Below are 18,034 nucleotides of genomic sequence, written 5' to 3'. Positions count from 1 at the left end.
TCCCATATGGTCTAGCGGTTAGGATTCCTGGTTTTCACCCAGGCGGCCCGGGTTCGACTCCCGGTATGGGAAAGAGCTTATTTTTGTTTTCTAATTCAACTACGTTCGTAGGTGTTGTAAGTGTTCTTGCAGAGGGAATGATCCTATCGCGTTCATTTAAAATATATTACACAGAACACATCGGTCTCTTATGCAGTTTTGAACCAGGTATACTTTCAAGTGGAAATTTTCACATCAATACCGCCTTCAGCCAACAACTCAAAAATCATTCTAGAAGGGCTTTGCTTTGTTTGCTTTTTTAAAATCAGATTTGTATCCTGCATTTTGATCAGTTCCCAAAGCATCTCCCAAGAGTCATAAAAATCCAAGAATTTTAGAGTAGACCTGAGTTGGTCTGTGGATGCAAAAGCAATACTGTGTCATCTTGAAGACTGGCTAATTTCTTGTGACGGAACTTGCATGTGCTACTATTGCTCAGGGACAGAAGGAACATAAAGGCGAATCAAGGATGCTAACATTAGAGGGATCTTTGCTGCTAAAATGTGTTGGAGAGAGAACTTCTTCCTGCTTGTGTGAGATGAGGAGGAGGCATGCAAAGCTTAGCAGCTGGGTGATATCCTTTGTGTTGCAGGGGACACATCAAGAGCTTTCATATCTCCATTGGCAGCCTTTACTGTAAAGGCTTTACTATGTAAAGGGCAGGAAGTCAAGAAGTGACAGGCATTAAAAATGAAAAGAGGATCCTGATCAGCTCTTGATTCCTTTAATGTGCTGTTATGCTAATTCCCCCAGGGCAGTGAAAGACCCCCTGCCAGCCTTCTTCATCAGATACATCAAATGGCCCCTAGAAACTTGATAAGGACAGAAGACTGAGGGGAGAATAAAGACAATCTGCCCTGGTTTGCTTATTTAAAAAGAGGTGCTGGATGGAGCTCAAACCTCCTGGCAAGCCTTCCTTCCTAAGCTTGGGAGGATCTGCTTCGGTAATTTTTCATTGGTGATGGAATGCATTCTGCACATGCTCAGGATGAATTTAATACTCTTTGAATTTAATGATGAATTAAAATTAAAATTAAATTAATTTTATAATTAATAATTATTCATTATTATAATAATATTATGATAATTAAATGATGAATTTAATATGTGTCACTTTGCAGAGCACCAATTGATTCTTTTTTAGTCAGGGCAATCGTTATATACCAGCTGCTCTCAAGGTATTTAATGCCAAGGTATCGGCACAGCTCCTGTACGGGTGCCCTATCTGGATTAGTTCTATAAATCACACCCTTGAGAGTATCCAAGCTAAATTTTTGAGGGCTATCCTGGGTTTACTTAAATCTGTACCATACTCTGCATTATGTTTGGAGACCGGACAATCGCTCTTAGTATCAAGAGCATGGCTTTTAACCATACGCTATTGGCTCCAATTACATTATAAAGTGAAACCAGGCAGTCTCCTATCCAGAAGGCTATCTGAGTCTGGTTTTTCTAAATGGTATAGCCAAATTAAATCAAAAATCGAATCAATTGGTTTTTCACTGGATTTTTTAAGTTTCTATCCATTCCCTGAAGTTTATCAAAGGGTAAAGCAAAGAATGCTAGACATTGAGGCACAAAACCTCTTTGAACTTGCTTCTAGAATCTGCTCCCCTCTTAATTTCTCTATCCCGCTAAAGTATGGGCAAATGGCTCCTTATCTGAGTATTCTGATCAACCCCTCTGAACGTCGTGCAATCTCTTTGGCAAGATTCAATGTGTTTCCTTCCAAGGTTACAGAAGGCAGATATAGGCAAATACCATATAAAGAACGCCTCTGCCCTTGTAATTTGGGAAATGTTGAATCAATCATACACATTCTTTTTTATTGTCCTCGGCACACTAGATCCCGCCACACTTACATGACTCCACTTCTCGGCAAAATGAATAGGATTTCGGATGAGGCAAAACTGAAGTGTCTCCTAAATGACTGCTCACCAGATGTGCTAGAGGGAATTTCTAAATTTTTACTTTTGGTGATTTCCAAGCCTTCTTAATGTAATTTGTTAAAAATGTTGATATTTTATGTTGAACTGTAAATGTTTTATTAGTAATTTAGTATCTTAACTCCGTTTTTGATAAACGGGATTAGGACTAATTATGTTTGCTTTTATGATTTCTCCATCTATGCCTAATAAAGGTTCATTCATTCATTCATTCATACTCTTTTTTTTAATGAATGATGGGGCTGAGCCCTGGTGTTCTCTAGCTGTACTGTATGAACTGAAGAGTTGTTTGGATCAGGTGGGGGGAAGCAGCAAAACATATGAGGGGGGCTATAAGGATTGTTAGAGGAAAATTGATGATGGAATTAGTATTGTTGATCTTGATACTCTTGGCCTTATGAGGATTTTGGTTTGCAGCTTTTCAGTCTGAGAACTTGACTAACCACAGAATTATAGGTTCCTGTCATTTACAATTGTTTTTATCTGTTGCTGAAGAAAATATTACTTTTGGCTGCAGGCAGAAAGATCATGACTACAAGACAATTTAGTTTAAAGATCCTTCATTAGCAGTGGCTTATCACTCTTTTTTGTCTAACAGAGCCCCATGTACCTTAGAATTTCATTGCAAGTGAACATTTTCCTAAAGTGGAGTTGGACCTGTTGAAGTTTGGCTTACATTTAGGCCTGTCAGGAAAATAAGTAGCAAATATCTCCTTGTGCGTTTTTTTGTTTGTTTAGGATCATTTTGCAAAATATCATTTTGAACAGAAAAACAAATCTAGCCCCTAAAGGGCATAGGCCAAAACAACCACAAGTGTTTTTATGAATCTCTTGCGGCACAGTGAGACTCCAGTCGAGACTGCAGAATCTTCTTTCATTTCTGTTTTAAAATTGAAATATAGTATTTAGTGGTCAAGGGTTTCAGATTGTCTGAGGAAAAATTATGTGCAACTCAAAAGCTTATACAGTATACTGTTTTGTGAAGATGGTTAGTCCTAACAAAGGTATTGATACTGACTTGGTGAATTATATTTGGGAACTACAATAAGTCAAAGGCCTGGTCTAGCTGTGTAGCAAAAAGAGGTGAGAATAAGGTTGTAACATCCTGGGGTCAATGCTGGAGTCAGGTTGCGGAGCCCCGGGCCAAAGTTCTACACTGCACCCCCATGTTGCCTGCCCTCCCCATAAAACCACATTGGATGTTTCACTATCACTAGCACTGAGGGTTCAGGCGATCACCCAGCCAGATGGGCCCTCCAGTATATGTGGGCCTTTGCTCAATGGACGTGCCAACCCCAATGTCATCCCCACCTGAGTGGTACCATTTCAGAGTACTGCTGGAGTTTGTCACATTTTAAAATGTTTCCTTAGGGGAGAAAAAAAGAAAAAGAAACAACCCCCTTTGAAAGAAGAAACTAGTACTAAAAGCAACAGGTTGTGCCAGAACCCTTCTCCCCCACAATTGGTATAGTTCTTTTTACTTCCAGGGAGGGTTTTTTCTGCTGTCAGAAGTGGTACAGTTCACTCTACCACCTTATTAGGGCTGCACTGTGTGAGTTGAAAAAGATTCACAGTCAGGATAGCGTTGAGGATTGAACAAGTCAGGCATTGGCCATGGGTCTATAGCAGCATTTCTCAAAGTGTGCTCCAAGGAGCCCTGGGGCTCCCTGACAGCTCTTCAGGGCTCTACAAGCACACCAAAAGTGCCTTGCCTGATTTGCTTGTCAGTCTCTCCTGCCTCCCCTGTTTGTGACCTCCTTCCTCATTCCCTTCCTGCTCCTTCTCTTTGCTGGTATTTGCTGTGGGGCTCTGTGCTGCACCACTTAATACACACACCAACACTCTTGACGCCTTTTAAAGGGCTCTGGAGATGGAACCGTTCGAGAATCGCTGACATAATTGAGAGTCATCAGAGAATCTATATGGCTAGACCAAGTGCTATGGTTGGATACAGAGTGCTACATTTAAGCAATAATACCAGAGGACAAGCCTTATATGCTTATAAAGCCTTATATGCTTTAAAAGCTTATTGGGGCGAGTGGGGGTGCAGGGGGTCTTCCCAGAATAATCTCAAGGAGATAGAGGAGGTGCTACATTTCTAAAAGGAGAACTCAGGCCTGTGTGGGTGTTCTCCTAACTAAATTCTAAGCATGTGGGGTTGCTGAAATTACTCAGAGTTGTGGTGAGAGTGGGAAAGCCCTCTGTGCATGCTCAGAGATACTCTTCTGCATAATACTTCATATCTGTTTCTTTAAAGGAAACCACAGCCAATGAGGGTGCTAAATGGTCAAGGTGAAAGGAGGAGGGCTACAAGATTGAGACTAAGGGCCCAATCCTATACAACTTTCCAGCACAGCTATAGCCATGCCAACAGGGTGTGTGCTACATCCTGCAATGGGGGGGGGGGGGAATCAGAGGCTTCCTCAAGATAAAGGAGTGTTTTTCCCTTTTACCTTGGAGCTGTATTGCGGCTGCATCAGCGCTGGAAAGTTGGATGGAATTGGGTGCTGAGTTTTGTTGCTTGTCTGGGAGACTGCAAAACCAGGGAAGAGAGAGTTTTGCCAAGCATCTGCTAAGCCACAATGCATAATGGTGGGCTGAGGTCAGCTTGGTGGGTCACAAGTTGTTTAATCTGAGAGGAATAAACTGCTTTTAATTGAGATGCCAATCAAATCTTCCGAGGGAGGGAGGCTAAGCACCCAGGATGCCCATTGTGTGGCATCATGACTTCACCACTGCCCTCCAGTGGCTGACTGCATTTGAACGAATTAGTTTGGAGTGAGGATTGTGCCAAGTCAGAGGCAGGAATTCATTTATGCCAACCGCAAGTAGAGATCAAAGCTTCTAAAGAGCTTAGAAGGAGCATTTGTCATGTTGTTTTCACTTCCTGTTAAATATTCAGTGGACTAAGTAGGTCAAAACCATCTGAACTGGACAGGAAGCAAAAGTGAAGAATGACTGTCAGTGGTTAATAGGGGACTGAAAAACAAACCTTTGATCTATCTCATATATACTATGTGCAAGGTAAGGAGTGGCAAGGGAGGAATTCCTGTTGCACCATCCAAATTGCTGTCTCTTTACTGCATCGTTTTGGATGGAGTTACCTTTGGGACTGGGCACCTGGAGAATAATTGCACAGTGTGCTGCTGACAGACTAGGTTCATCTTCACTTTAGAGCAGGGGTGTCAAACGCATTTCATACTGAGGGCCCAACAGCATTCATGATGCCTGCTGAGCACCAGAAGTGATGTTGTTAGGAAGTGATGTCATTAAACAGGTCATAACCAAAAATAAACACTTTTTCTCACTTGTCATTAGCTGCAAATGACAGAAGAGAAAATACTCAAATCTTGATCATATCTCAAGATATTGGAGAGCCCAATTTTCATGTGGGCTGCCCTTTCAGCAATAACACCTCAGCACTACTCAGCAGCTGAGAGCCTGAGGGCCAGATATAAAGCTTCTGTGGGTTGAATCCTTATGTTTGACACTTCTGGTTTAGAGCTCTGGGACCTACTATCACCTTGCAAAATGGAAGCCATCTCCACGCTTCCTTCTCTCTTAGGATCAGACTAGACATGGTGTTAAAGGTGTGATTCTTTGGTCATTAAAAAAACTGGGGAAATGCCTTTGGAGAAATCAGGACTGTGGCATGCAGTGGGAGGGGTTTAACCTCAAAATTTTCCCACAGAACATTGCCCTCCCTGAAACTAATATTTGCCCTGAAACAGAAGTTACTATGGGCACTACTATCAGCTTCTCTCCTGGGGCAAATAGCTTCAGACGGCTGACTTTTGTTGCAACAGCAGCATGGAGGAAAGAAATCGCTTCCCCCATGCCATGGTTCCATCTAGATTGCTCCATGACAAATTTTTTAAAAAAGATGAAAAAGAATGCCGCATTAAATTCTATGTTTAGTTTGACTTAGGATTGACAACTGATTGGAAAAGGATCACCTTGACAGAAGGTGGCAGTGACCAGGGTGACAGGCAGGCCACCAGACATGCCTGTCAAAAGCCTAACAGCAGCACTGCTATTAGGCTATAGCAGCACTGCTATAGACACAAGTCAATAGCCTAATAGCAGCACTGCTAAAGCATAGCAACACACAATGGTAAAAGCTGCTTGGCTTTAATAAAGAATCATTTTGCAAGTCTGACTGAAACTGGTTGAAGTTGGGCTTGAGGCCTCAGCTTCAGGTTGTTTACACTTTGGAATATAGCTCAGAGATAACAGTACCAGGCTGGAGAATTGGCAAAAGTTAAAACACACCTGTATCTATCAGGAAAACTATGTAACTATACTTTTATGCTTTTAGAGTAAAAAGCACACATAGACAGAATTAAGACAAAGCAGTCCTTGCCCCAGATTGTAACCCACATATAAGGGACATAGTGGTCACCAGAAGCAGGCCATAGGGAACCAAAGTTGCTTGTTTTTAGTAAAGCTTTAAAAACCCTCTTTAATAAAAGGACAAAAGCCTTAGTTTTGTAGAGATGCCCCACAGCTGCTATGTGTTGATACTAACACATAGGAAAGGTATGCAGATATGATAAAGAGTGCCAAGCAGATCACATTGTGCCATCTCTTTTAATGATGTTATTCTAAACCTTGTCAAAACAATAAGTATAATTGGCTTGAATGATGACCAGGTTATTGAGCTCTGGATAAATGATGTTATAGTGCACCCTGCTGGTTTTTAGAAACTTTGTAATTTAATATGTTTTAATGCTTAATTCTACCTTTTATGGAAACCTGTAACCTGAAACACGCCTATCAGGTACAAGCCCACCTCTTGTTCCCATCTTTAATGCAAATTGTACTTTATCTGTAACCTATTAGGTGTTTGCCACATCTCTGATGTAAAATTTCAGCCAATGGGAGGTCTAGATTTTAGGACAAAGAGCCAAAAATTGTATAAATGGCGTTGACACTATTGAAAACCTGCTCCATGCTTTGAGACAAGAGTCCCATGGGTCAATTGCATGCAATTCAAATAAAGAGCCTGCAGACTTTCACTCCTGATACTGAATCTTGCTTTCTTTTTAGAAATGGGCTATGACGGAATGCCAGATGCAAGGGAGGGCACCAGAATGAGGTCTCTTGTTATCTGGTGTGCTCCCCGGGGCATTTGGTGGGCCGCTGTGAGAAACAGGAAGCTGGACTAGATGGGCCTATGGCCTGATCCAGTGGGGCTGTTCTTATGTTCTTCAACCTTGCAACAACCTGACCTTCTCCTAGCTATGGCATCAGAGTTTGGTCAGGTTGAACACTGGCCAAGGGCCTATATACCCATCATAAGGTCCATCAGGCCCAAATCATCAGTTCCTGTGCTAGTATCTAATACACCACCACAGGGCAGATGGGGGCCCAGTGCAGGACTTTATCCCAGCACTCACAACAACCTGGTACCAACACTGCCTGCTCCTGTGCTTTGATCTGTAAATAACAGCCAATGTTGACATACCATGAAAAGCACAATTTGTGTACATTAAGCTGCTGTTAAAAGCACAAACACACAAGGCCTAGCCACTTTGTTTGTTCAGTTGGCAGACTTATTCTGCTCCCAGTGTCCTGTTCTTCCCCTGCCTCTCAACAGAGAGTCATGTTCCCCTCTCCCCTAAGTCTGATAATGCCCCAGTTTTTTCTGCTTGTGTCGGTTGAACCTCTGCCATGCACCATTTCCATTTGAGCTCTAGTGCTTGTTCAGCAGAGAACCTTGACAAGCCCATGCTTGAGTTAACCTAACAGAATTTGACAGGGGAATGTCTGGCCTGACAGCAGGAGGGGGAAGAGATTTTCTTGGTGCTTCAGGCAGGAAAACAGCAGGAAGGTCAGATGGGAGTTTAATTGGACATGGAGAAGATATGCATCAAAGCTTTCTCCTCTGATGGACAGTCTTTTGATCTGGCAACAACCTGCTCTGGAATGTGAGGAAAAATGAGATGTTTTTAGTTAGCAAATGAGACATGCGATCCTACTCCTCAGAGCTGTACACAGCCTGGCTTGAATAACTTGTAGTATGGAGTGCTGGGAAGGTTGATGCTCAATCAAAGAGTTGGAAGGGATCCACAAGGTCATTAGTCCAACCCCCTGCCTATAGCAGGAAGCCCTTCTAGAACATCTCCAGCGGGGGGGCCTGTCCAGCCTCTGCTTGAAGATCTTCAGTCAGGGAGAATCCACCAATGAGTGTTTTGTGTTTGCCCCCAATGCACCTGCTCAATCACAGTCAGGAAACTGAGATGAATAGCTGTCAAGATTTTTTCCATTTCCTTTATTGCCCTAACTCTCTGTTCTACAGCCCTTGGGAATCCTTCAACCACTTCTCTTTACTAATATGCCACAAAAGGCAGGCTGGTGATAAAGTCTCTGTTCACGGAGCAGGCCTCGGCTGATGGGCTAACTACCAACTGATGAGAGCAAGGAGGAAAAGAAGAAAGGCAGCAAGGCCATATCTGCCATTCTCTCCTCCATCTGCTGTGTGATTCAATTCAAGCAATGCAAATTGTATTTTTAACCCAATGTGAGCCACCTTGAAGGCCTCTTAGGAGGTGGCAAGGCGGTGTACAAATGACCAGCTAAATTATACACAAACATGCGAAAGAAAACCGTGGTCTTAGTTTTTAGTAAGAAGCTGCTTCTGCAAAGGGAATTTAGAATGATGAGAGGCAGGGAGTACACAACCATTTTTCTCTCTGACGTTTCTCTGCTCCAAATCTCTCCTCAGGTGGCTTTTCCCCCATGCAGCAGTGCCATCAGCTTCTTTTCCCTGGCAAATACGTCACTGGAACTCCATTGGGTACACAAAGCACTGCAGGGTGGAGTGTTGGCTAGAGCAGATAAATGGCCGCAGGGAAAGAAAGACATTTGCAGATACTGTGCTGGTGCCACATTGCTGAGGGTCCTGGGGGAAAGTCCTGCACTGGACCCTTCATTACACCCCCTCCACCTACTCCCATCGAGGGGTACTGACTGGCAGTAGTTTTGAAGGTTCAGGAGTCAGCCTGGCTAGATGGGTCCTTTGATGGGCATGAGCCTCTAGCCAGTGCCCAGACTTGCTGACACTGATGCCAGATTTGCACGCCTATACCCTGCCACTTCTCCAAATACCTCTCTTCTGAAGTAGCTTCTCATATTCAAACATAAGACTGTCTCACACTCATTTGCGTATAATGTGTAGCTAAGCATTTGAGGCTTATGACAGTCAGTCCAAGGCTGTTTAGATCTGAGGCAATTACATTCACTTTTGCAACTAATTACATTGGCATAGCTAACAAGCACTGCATCAGTTATCGAGGCTGATAAATGTTCTATTATATTACCCATTTAAAAACATATAATTCACCAAGGATAACTCCTAAGGAGAACAAACATTTTTTAAAAGTTTGTTTATTCCACTTTTAGCCTGCCCTATCCCAGAGGCTCGGTGTGGGTAGTGATAAAGATTTTAAAAAACACACACAAATGCACACACAAAATAGATAATTGATTAAATTGATTCAATTGATTGAAACAATTGAAGCACATCAGAAACACACAGAGTAACTTTTCCCTATGGATTTTGCTGGCAAAGTACTTACACTGGTCCCTTAAAAAGCTCAGGTTCAGGTTTTGACTAGTTTCCAGGGGAAAAGAGTTTCATATTTGCAAAGCAGCCCCTGGGAACACTTCACTGCCCTGACTTGGTGCACAGATGATATTGCTGAAGGTTTTGAAGGTGCTAATGTTACTGTGAGGCTGAATTCTTCCTAAGGTGCCAGGCCTGTGTTTCTGCTGTACAGCTTTAGAATGTGGCCAGGGGAGGGCCTCACAGTTCAGTCTGGAACCCTTTCCCCTAACATTTGGTTTTATGTAGAGTGGGGAGAGATCACAGAGAAAACAGGTGACCAGACTCAAGCCATTTATGGTTTATACAGTTTAACACTGGGCCCACAAAGCAATAGGGAACCAGTGCAAGACTGGAGGTTTAACCAGCTTTTGTGAACCACTCATCTGAATATATGGGCCACCATCAAAGATGCTCCCACCGTCAACTAAGTGTTGTAGTAGTCTAGCCACACCGTTACAAAAGCTGGAAAGACAACCACAAGGTCAAAATCAAACAAAGGGTTTTATATCCTTGTGTCAACAGATGCAGTGGAGCTAGCGGAAAGCACTCCTGTCCACTGCCACAGTTTGGGCTTCTAGATACAGGACCATCTGGAGAATGTCAGCCAAAGTGACCAAAAGGGAATACGTGTTATTTATTTAGTCAATTTTTAACCTCCCCCCCCCCCCCGAACAAAGGGGCACTCCGGGCAGCTCACAGGTGTAAAATGCCACAAATACAATAAAAACAGTACATTACAAATACAATAAAATAATAACATATTGCATCAGCAGTGCAAAAAGTTAATTAAAAGGTCAAGCACCAGCATAAAGTGGCAAGAACAAATAAAACTACAATTAAACAGCTGGGCATTGGTCACTGTCACCTCACTTCCATTCATCTTCATGTGGTTGGTGATTCTTATCTTGACCTAGAGTTGAAGGCAAAGAGCATCTGTCCCTGCTCACATCAGTGGAGCATTTTTTTCATTAGCTGTCTCTTCTGCATCTTGGGAGCCCTTCTGGGACAGGGAACCATTTATTTGTTGCTATGCGAACTTTATTTTTTGTTGAAACGTGGTTTAGTAGTACTGTATTCTGAATAATATTAATTATACTTCTGAATTGTTAAGAGAAGGAGAAAGAGGAAAATAGATATCAGGACTTGAACTGGAAGCCCTAGGGTTTGAAGCCAGAGCATATTCCTAGTTAGCTGCCAGGGTCTCTGTGTGAACATAAGAACATAAGAACAGCCCCACTGGATCAGGCCATAGGCCCATCTAGTCCGGCTTCCTGTATCTCACAGCGGCCCACCAAATGCCCCAGGGAGCACACCAGATAACAAGAGACCTCATCCTGGTGCCCTCCCCTGCATCTGGCATTCTGACATAACCCATTTCTAAAATCAGGAGGTTGCGCATACACATCATGGCTTGTACCCCATAATGGATTTTTCCTCCAGAAACTTGTCCAGAAACTTGTGTGCTTGGGACTGGGGGCCCTCTTCAGGCAAGAAAAGAACAGAGATATGCAACATAAGCCCTGCATTTTCAGGCAGTCTGACACTTCTGATCTGATATAAAAACATCCACAATACAATAATGATATTGCTGGCTTGGACTCAACACATTTTGGCAACCAGCTCAAAATTCTGGTTTTTTCATGGAACATTCTGGTCACTGGCTGAGAACAAATAACCCTGCCATTTTTTACATGATGATTTTGCAAACTCATCCTGTCCCCATCCACAACCATATATATTGAGAGACTCGACTGTAAAATTATGGTATTTATTGATCAATTCAAGCTTGCAAAACACTATTTTCCCAATGCCATAAGAACTGGCATACCTAATCAGAACTCAGTACTTTTCTAGGCTAGGAATTGCAGTCCCTGGACATCTGACATCATTCAGATAACATCAAACCAAGCTTTCTGTTTATTTTGTATTTTGGTCTAAGATCTTTGGTGCAGAGGTGGTAAAAAATGATAGGACCATTTTATGTTTGGTTGATGAGGAGTTTCTGAGTGTTTTCCGTGATGGACGAGTTCCAGATCTGGAGTTTTTGGGGTTTAGGGTGATTCACTGCACTCATAGCTTTCAAAGAAACTTTGATCTTTGCTGCACCTGCTGTGCAATATAAGACTAAGTAGGAATGTCTGAATGGCACAGAACAGCTTCAAGGACTATCAGAAGCTACTACTAAACCATACAGGCTATGTACCAGGTTCTACAATGCCTAGCTAAAGAGAAGCTTTCAGATGGGGGTGATCTCTGGCCTGACCTCCAAAGTTATGACCCATGATGTTAGTAACATGCTTATCAGACACTATGCAGAATCATAATGCCATCAGAGGCCTTTTTATACACCACTATCACGGAACTATTTACAGCTGACAGTCTTGGCAGAGGATTCCTAACAGCAAGCTTGTTACTGAGGAAAAAACACAAACACCCACCATTGCTTTCTCCATCTGTTCCATATTCACCTCTCCCTTGACTTTCTTATTCCTAGTGGTGTTGGGATCCAAACTGAATTCAGACTGTTTCACCTGCTCTTCTCTAGAGGGATAACAACTGACTGGTAAATATTGGTCACATTTTAAATCAAATAATTAGTTAATTAGAAAAGTAGCAATAAGCAGAGAGATGATGCTGATTATAGTACAATGATTTCTGAAAGGCTCCAGGGTCATATGGATTTTTCTGGATCATATGACCACCCCTTTTCTCCACAATGAATGCAGTGATGTCTTTGGTACTCCAACCAAGCAGACACATATCTACCCCACTCCTTTCTGGCACTTGTGATATGAAATTTAATTTTTGGCTCTAATATTCAGTGCAGGCTTTTGCTATAGATAGAACTGGTCTGTTATTCCACCTGAGGCTGCTGCTGAAGCTCTAGGTGACTTCTGGGATGCTACCATCACCAGATATGCAGGGGGTGGGGCCTCCCCAACTGCTTAACCACCAGTCATTCCTTCCTAGGTGCTTCCTCTTGATTTTAATGTCCCTTTTTGGGACAGCACTTCAAAGAGGCCAGGTCAATATCCTCATTTGCTAGCTTCCTATTGTTCTTGTATTCCTTTTGCTTTTGTCACCTCATTTCTTTACTACTCTCGCTTTCACTGCAGTCACTACACCTGGAATTCTCTTTTCCCTGCTGCATGCCAACCCTTATCTCTCTCACTGCATTTCTTTTCAGAATGTTTTATGCTTTATTTCTGCATCTGCCTCCAAAAGAAATAAATAAAACAGCCAATGACCTGCCATAATGATGTGGGAAAGTGGGGTGCTTTATAAGGGAAACATTCTAACAGGTCGCTGGTGGGTCCATGGCTTTGTTCAGCAATTGGCATGATTGGACACCTGTGAGGGCCCACAGACTGTCAGAAATCATTGCCATCTCTGCTTGATGCATGCATGCATGCATGTGGGGGGGGGGGAAGAGTGAAAACAATGCACAAGGACTGAGGGGTAATCCTCTGCTGCCACAAACCTGTATAGTCCCTTTGGGGAGTCCCTGCATAGGACCTGTATAGTCCCTGAGTCCCTTCGGGGAGAAAGGCGGGGTAAAAATAAAGTTATTATTATTAGTTCGGCCAGTGACTGCCTGCCAGTTTGCTTGCTGCTGACCTGTATTGCTTGCTTCACTAACCTGTAACAGTGAAGGCCATTTCATTTGTAGCATGTACTGAGAGGCTACAGTGGCCTTTGTGGTGGTGTGCCTTGCAATTCCCAACTGCCACTGTCAACCACAGCATAGCAAAAAGGGCCTGAATTGCACAGTGCAAGAACTACCATGATGGTCAAAGGCTGATAGTAGTCTGCAGTATATTTTCTTAATGGGAATTTAGTGGGACTTGTATCTTAATAAGAGGAGAACGTAATGTTCTAGGACAAACATAGGCTTCCCAAATCTGTTATTGTCTGAAAATGCTATTTAGAAGGCATTTATGAGGGGGAGTCAGAAGGCTTGTTGAACTCTTCCCCCATCAGAAGATTTTCCTTTGCAAACATTTTCCTCTTGAGTTTTTAAACCTGTCCCTCCCCTCCCTGTTTCAAGGTCTTAAGCAAGTCTAGCTGGGAAAACAACTTGGGGGCACATTTGTAGGAGGGAATATGTGGGCATGGAAGGGGTTTGGCATCTCCCACTTGCTGATTCTCCCCCCCCCGCCCCCACTGATTTGTATTACTTTGTCGAACACAGGTTTGGGAAGACATGTTTGCTGAGGTGTAGTTCCACCCTAAGCATGCTCAGGATTCCAGCTTAATTTCCAAGTAGGTAATCTGGGGTTGCAGCCTTGGATTTTAAATAGTTTTACTTCCTCCATACCATATGCTGTGAAGTACAAAGCAGGCTGTGTAGGATAGGTTTCCTTTGGAAACGAAAGCAGTTGAGTCTAGCAAAAAAAATGTGTTTATTGACAATGACAAGCTGAGAAGGAATTACAAGGGTGTAGCAGCCATCTGGTACAGGCAGCATTAGCTGTGCCCAAGCACCATTTCTCTGGGAACAGTACAAACTTGCAACATGAACCTTCTCTTCCCCCCCCCCCCAAAAGCCATTATCTGTTTTGAAAAAATAACTGATTGGCAGTGCCTTTTTGTCTTTAAGGTCCCTTCATTCAAGCTCCCAGCTGTAGTTATACCCAAACATGGCAGTATAACATTCATATATAAGAACTACAGACAAGTGATAAAGGCCCCTTAGATACTGTTCCTCATACCCGGAATCTACATCTAAGCACCCTGGAGGCCAGGCCAGAGGTCTGTCACTTTCATGTGTTCCTTGGTCTTGATCAGCAGCATTGACTCTGTATATGCCTGGGATTGCAGTGTCTCTGATTATTATGATTGTCTCTCCCTCCTGCCACCAGTTGGATGCCACGTTCTCTTGATTCCTCCTACCTACATGGAAATCTCCCCTGCAAAAAACAAAACAAACAAACAAACTGAAAAGAAACAAAAGGAACTCTGGTTCTTGACATTCTGAGGTGAACAGGATGTCACATGGGATGGAATACTTTTATCTGTCTACAAGTTCTAGGGTTTCCTGTCTAATATAACATTCATGTTTTTTTCTCTGTTCTATGGAATTTCTTTCAGCTTGCTGTTCAGAAGGGTACTTGTTCTGGTCTTCATTTCTTCTAAGAAGCGCCAGCAAATCATTTAAGATTTTACAAGATCTATACACCCCATATAGATACATGGAAATAAGTCTCCATAAACATCTTCAAGCATTATCTGCAGTTCAGCCTCATTTTATTTTTCCTGATGATAATAGCCTTGCAGCCCAGACCTCGGGAAAATATCCTTCTAATTGGGTCCTGAGCAGTGGTCCCAAAGTGGAATCACTGAAGGCCACAAAGCGAGAGCACACACATTTCCTTTCCTCAAGCCTCTTTGTTACTTTGCTGTATATGTTATGCTTATACACCCTTCTTTCTTCCTGGAGCTCAGTGATTTACATATATTTTTTAAGTAGTCCAAAAATCTTGACAGTTTATCTGCTTAATTTCCACAATGGAACTGTTAGCCAAAACAGACACAACACAGGAGAGCCATGATAGGATCTCCTGGCTCATTTTTCCACTTTAAAGCAGCCACTTTTCATCTATATGGCTTGAAAAGCTTTGCCTGTATGTTGTTGGCAACCTTCAGTCTCGAAAGACTATGGTATTGTGTCGCACTCTGAATGGTGGTTCTGGAACAGCTAGTGTGGCTGAAAAGGCTGATTCGGGAGTGAAAATCCCTTCCACACTGGGAACAAGTGCAGTCTGTCCCTGGTCTGTCTCCCTGGCTATGGGCCTTCCTTCTTTGCCTCTTTGCCTCAGTCTGTTGGCCAAGTGTCTCTTCAAACTGGAAGAGGCCATGCTGCACAGCCTGCATCCAAGCGGGCCGCTCAGAGGCCAGGCTTTCCCACCTGTTGAGGTCCACTCCTAAGGCCTTCAGATCCCTCTTGCAGATGTCCTTGTATCACAGCTGTGGTCTGCCTGTAGGGCGCTTTCCCTCCACGAGTTGCCCATAGAGGAGATCCTTTGGGATCCGGCCATCATCCATTCTCACGACATGACCAAGCCAAAGCAGGTGTTGCTGTTATAAGTGACTGAGGCTGCAATCCTATCCACACTTTCCTAGGAGTAAGCCCCGTTGACTATAATGGGACTTACTTCTGAGTAGACATGCATAGGATTGGGCTCTCTGTCAGGTACTCAGAGCCCAATTCTATGCAAGTCCACTCGGATAGGATTGCAGCCTCAGAGCCCAATCCTCTGCATGTCTACTCAGAAGTAACTCCCATTATAGTAAATGGGGCTTACTCCTAGGAAAGTGTGGATAGGATTGCAGCCTGAGAGCCCAAGCCTATGCATGTCTACTCAGAAGTAAGTTCCATTATAGTCAACAGGGCTTACTCCTAGGAAAGTGTGGATAGGATTGCAGCCTCAGTCACTTATAAATTGCTAAAATGGCCAGGAGAGACGGCAAGGAAGTGGCACCCAGTGGCCTGATCCTATCCAACTTTCCAGTGCTGATGTAGTCACAATGCAGCCCTGAGGCAAGGGACAAGCATTCCCTTCACTTGAGGAGGCCTCCATGACTGACACCCCACTGCAGAATGCACTGCATACACTGGAATCACCGCACTGCAGAATGCACTGCATCAGCACTGGAAACTTGGATAGGATTGGACCCCAAGTCAATTGCGCCTCCTATTCTGAACTATGGAACTAGCCAGCAGTTATGAGTAGTCCAAGGACGAAACCATTGTTAAGCACTAGACAGGGGGAGACACCTGCTGGTCTCGGCCTCCCTCTTGCATCACTGACACTACTTCAGACTGGATCTACTACTCGAAACCAACGTGTACGAATCGTGAGCGGCAAAACCGAAGTCTCTATCAAGTATCCCCCTGCCACGTGCTCTTATGGTAGCGCCCAACGACGCGAAGCATTTTAGACGGATCAAACCATTTCAACCCCTGCAGGGGAGACAAAATTTGAGTTTTTTTCCTCATTTATCATTGAAACTTCCCACAAATGAACTCTTTGAGATAAGCAGAGCGTAGTTTCTTTGTCAGAACTCGGTTTTAAAATGTTATGTTCATCATTAATGCATAACAGGCGTTTATTTATTTTTTAAACAAATGGTCTGACCCCACCGTTCGGCCGCTAATAAAAAAGTTTGGGCGAGCCCATTTTGAACGCGGGGGTGTAACAGTGATCAGATCCGTCTGAGTCATTTGTGGTCTCCGCAAAATTCACGTTGAGGCCCTTAACCGACTCGGAGCACCACTTTGAGTAGCGTTTTGTCTTTGGTTTTGGCTAACAAGTGGTTGCAGAGACATAATACCGACACCTTACCCCCGAAAACTGAAAATGGTATCGCCCGCTCAAGGACTGAGGGGGGCAGCGGTGGCGGTTAAAAAGGACGGTTAGTCGAGGAGTGAGAGGATGGTGTGGAGCAGATTATTCTGTTATAGTGGGGGGAGAGATATTTTGCCTTTCGCCTTCTCGTCTATTAAAGGTCTCAAGTCATGTAAACTCCTCTTGTTACACCACGACCACAAAGACAGTAATTCGTATTTGGTCAAATATGTTGAACGTTGTAAACTTTTTATGGGGGAATCCCCACACATTTCAGAAAATGGTAGGGCTGGGACTCGACCAAGTCAAATGAAAGGGGGGCGCCTTGACTAATATCCTCCTAAAGAGGAATAAAGCGCCATCTTGAGCTCTGGGAACCAAAGGAGTGTTCATGTTCCCCCCACTTTATTCCTGTTTGCCCTTAGCCACGGGATGCCCCTGGGCAGGATATCGTCGTTCGCGGCCTGCGGTTCCGCCCCCCCCGCTGCTGTGTGGGGAATGGTACGTCCTGAAGGGGCGGGGAGAGTGAAGACCTGCCCGGGGGTTGGCTTTAGCCAGTCGCAGGGTGGGAGGCGGCCAGGCGGGGGGTGGTTCTGCGCAGCTGGGAGGGAGGAGCCAGGAGAACCTCGGGTCTGGGGGCGACCATGGGCGGCTGAAGGGAGCGGAGTCCAGGGGCGGCTTGTGCCGGCGGCCATGGCCGAGGATTACTGGGACTAGGAGTAGCCGCCGCCGCCGCCAAGGTGAGAGGCGCTCCCGCTTTGGGCGGGAGGTGGGGGAATCCAGCTTGACCTTTGACCTCCCCTTCTCAGGCATCGCTCCCTTAGTGGCCTTTGCGCTGGATCACCCTGGGAGTGATTCACTAAGAGATCTGGTGTGGTCTCTCTTTAACCCTTCCCTGGCACAGCCCCCACCCCATGCAGCCTGTCCCAAGGGCAGAATAGATTCAGCCCCAGGGGCTGCTTGCAGTAGGCTCTACCTGCATGCTTTTCCCTCTCGCTCTCTGCCCCGAGCTGCATCCAGTCAGGCTTTTCTCAGCAGTTCCTAAGGGAGGCTCACTGCACTCACTCAGGACATTGGGAATCCTTTCCTCG

At 44.2% G+C, this 18,034-nt stretch overlaps 1 protein-coding gene and 1 non-coding gene across 7 annotated transcripts in view; both read left to right on the top strand.

Annotated features, from left to right (window-relative positions):
- On the top strand, positions 1–72 carry TRNAE-UUC (transfer RNA glutamic acid (anticodon UUC)). The gene has a single exon. It is a non-coding gene; the product is annotated as a tRNA-Glu (tRNA).
- A 17,460-nt stretch (positions 73–17,532) lies between these two features.
- CDK16 (cyclin dependent kinase 16) overlaps positions 17,533–18,034 on the top strand; it is a 66,381-nt gene continuing 65,879 nt past the window's right edge. For all 6 annotated transcript variants that reach the window (XM_066618333.1, XM_066618332.1, XM_066618328.1 and 3 more), the window contains exon 1: positions 17,533–17,683. The gene's annotated coding sequence lies outside the window, so the exon portion shown is untranslated. The remainder of the gene's footprint in view (positions 17,684–18,034) is intronic.

The sequence above is a fragment of the Tiliqua scincoides genome, chromosome 2 (genome assembly GCF_035046505.1).
Source record: "Tiliqua scincoides isolate rTilSci1 chromosome 2, rTilSci1.hap2, whole genome shotgun sequence".
Taxonomy (NCBI): Eukaryota; Metazoa; Chordata; class Lepidosauria; order Squamata; family Scincidae; genus Tiliqua; species Tiliqua scincoides.
The sequence above is the reverse complement of the archived record's forward strand: the minus strand, read 5'-3'. Positions and strand labels throughout refer to the sequence as shown.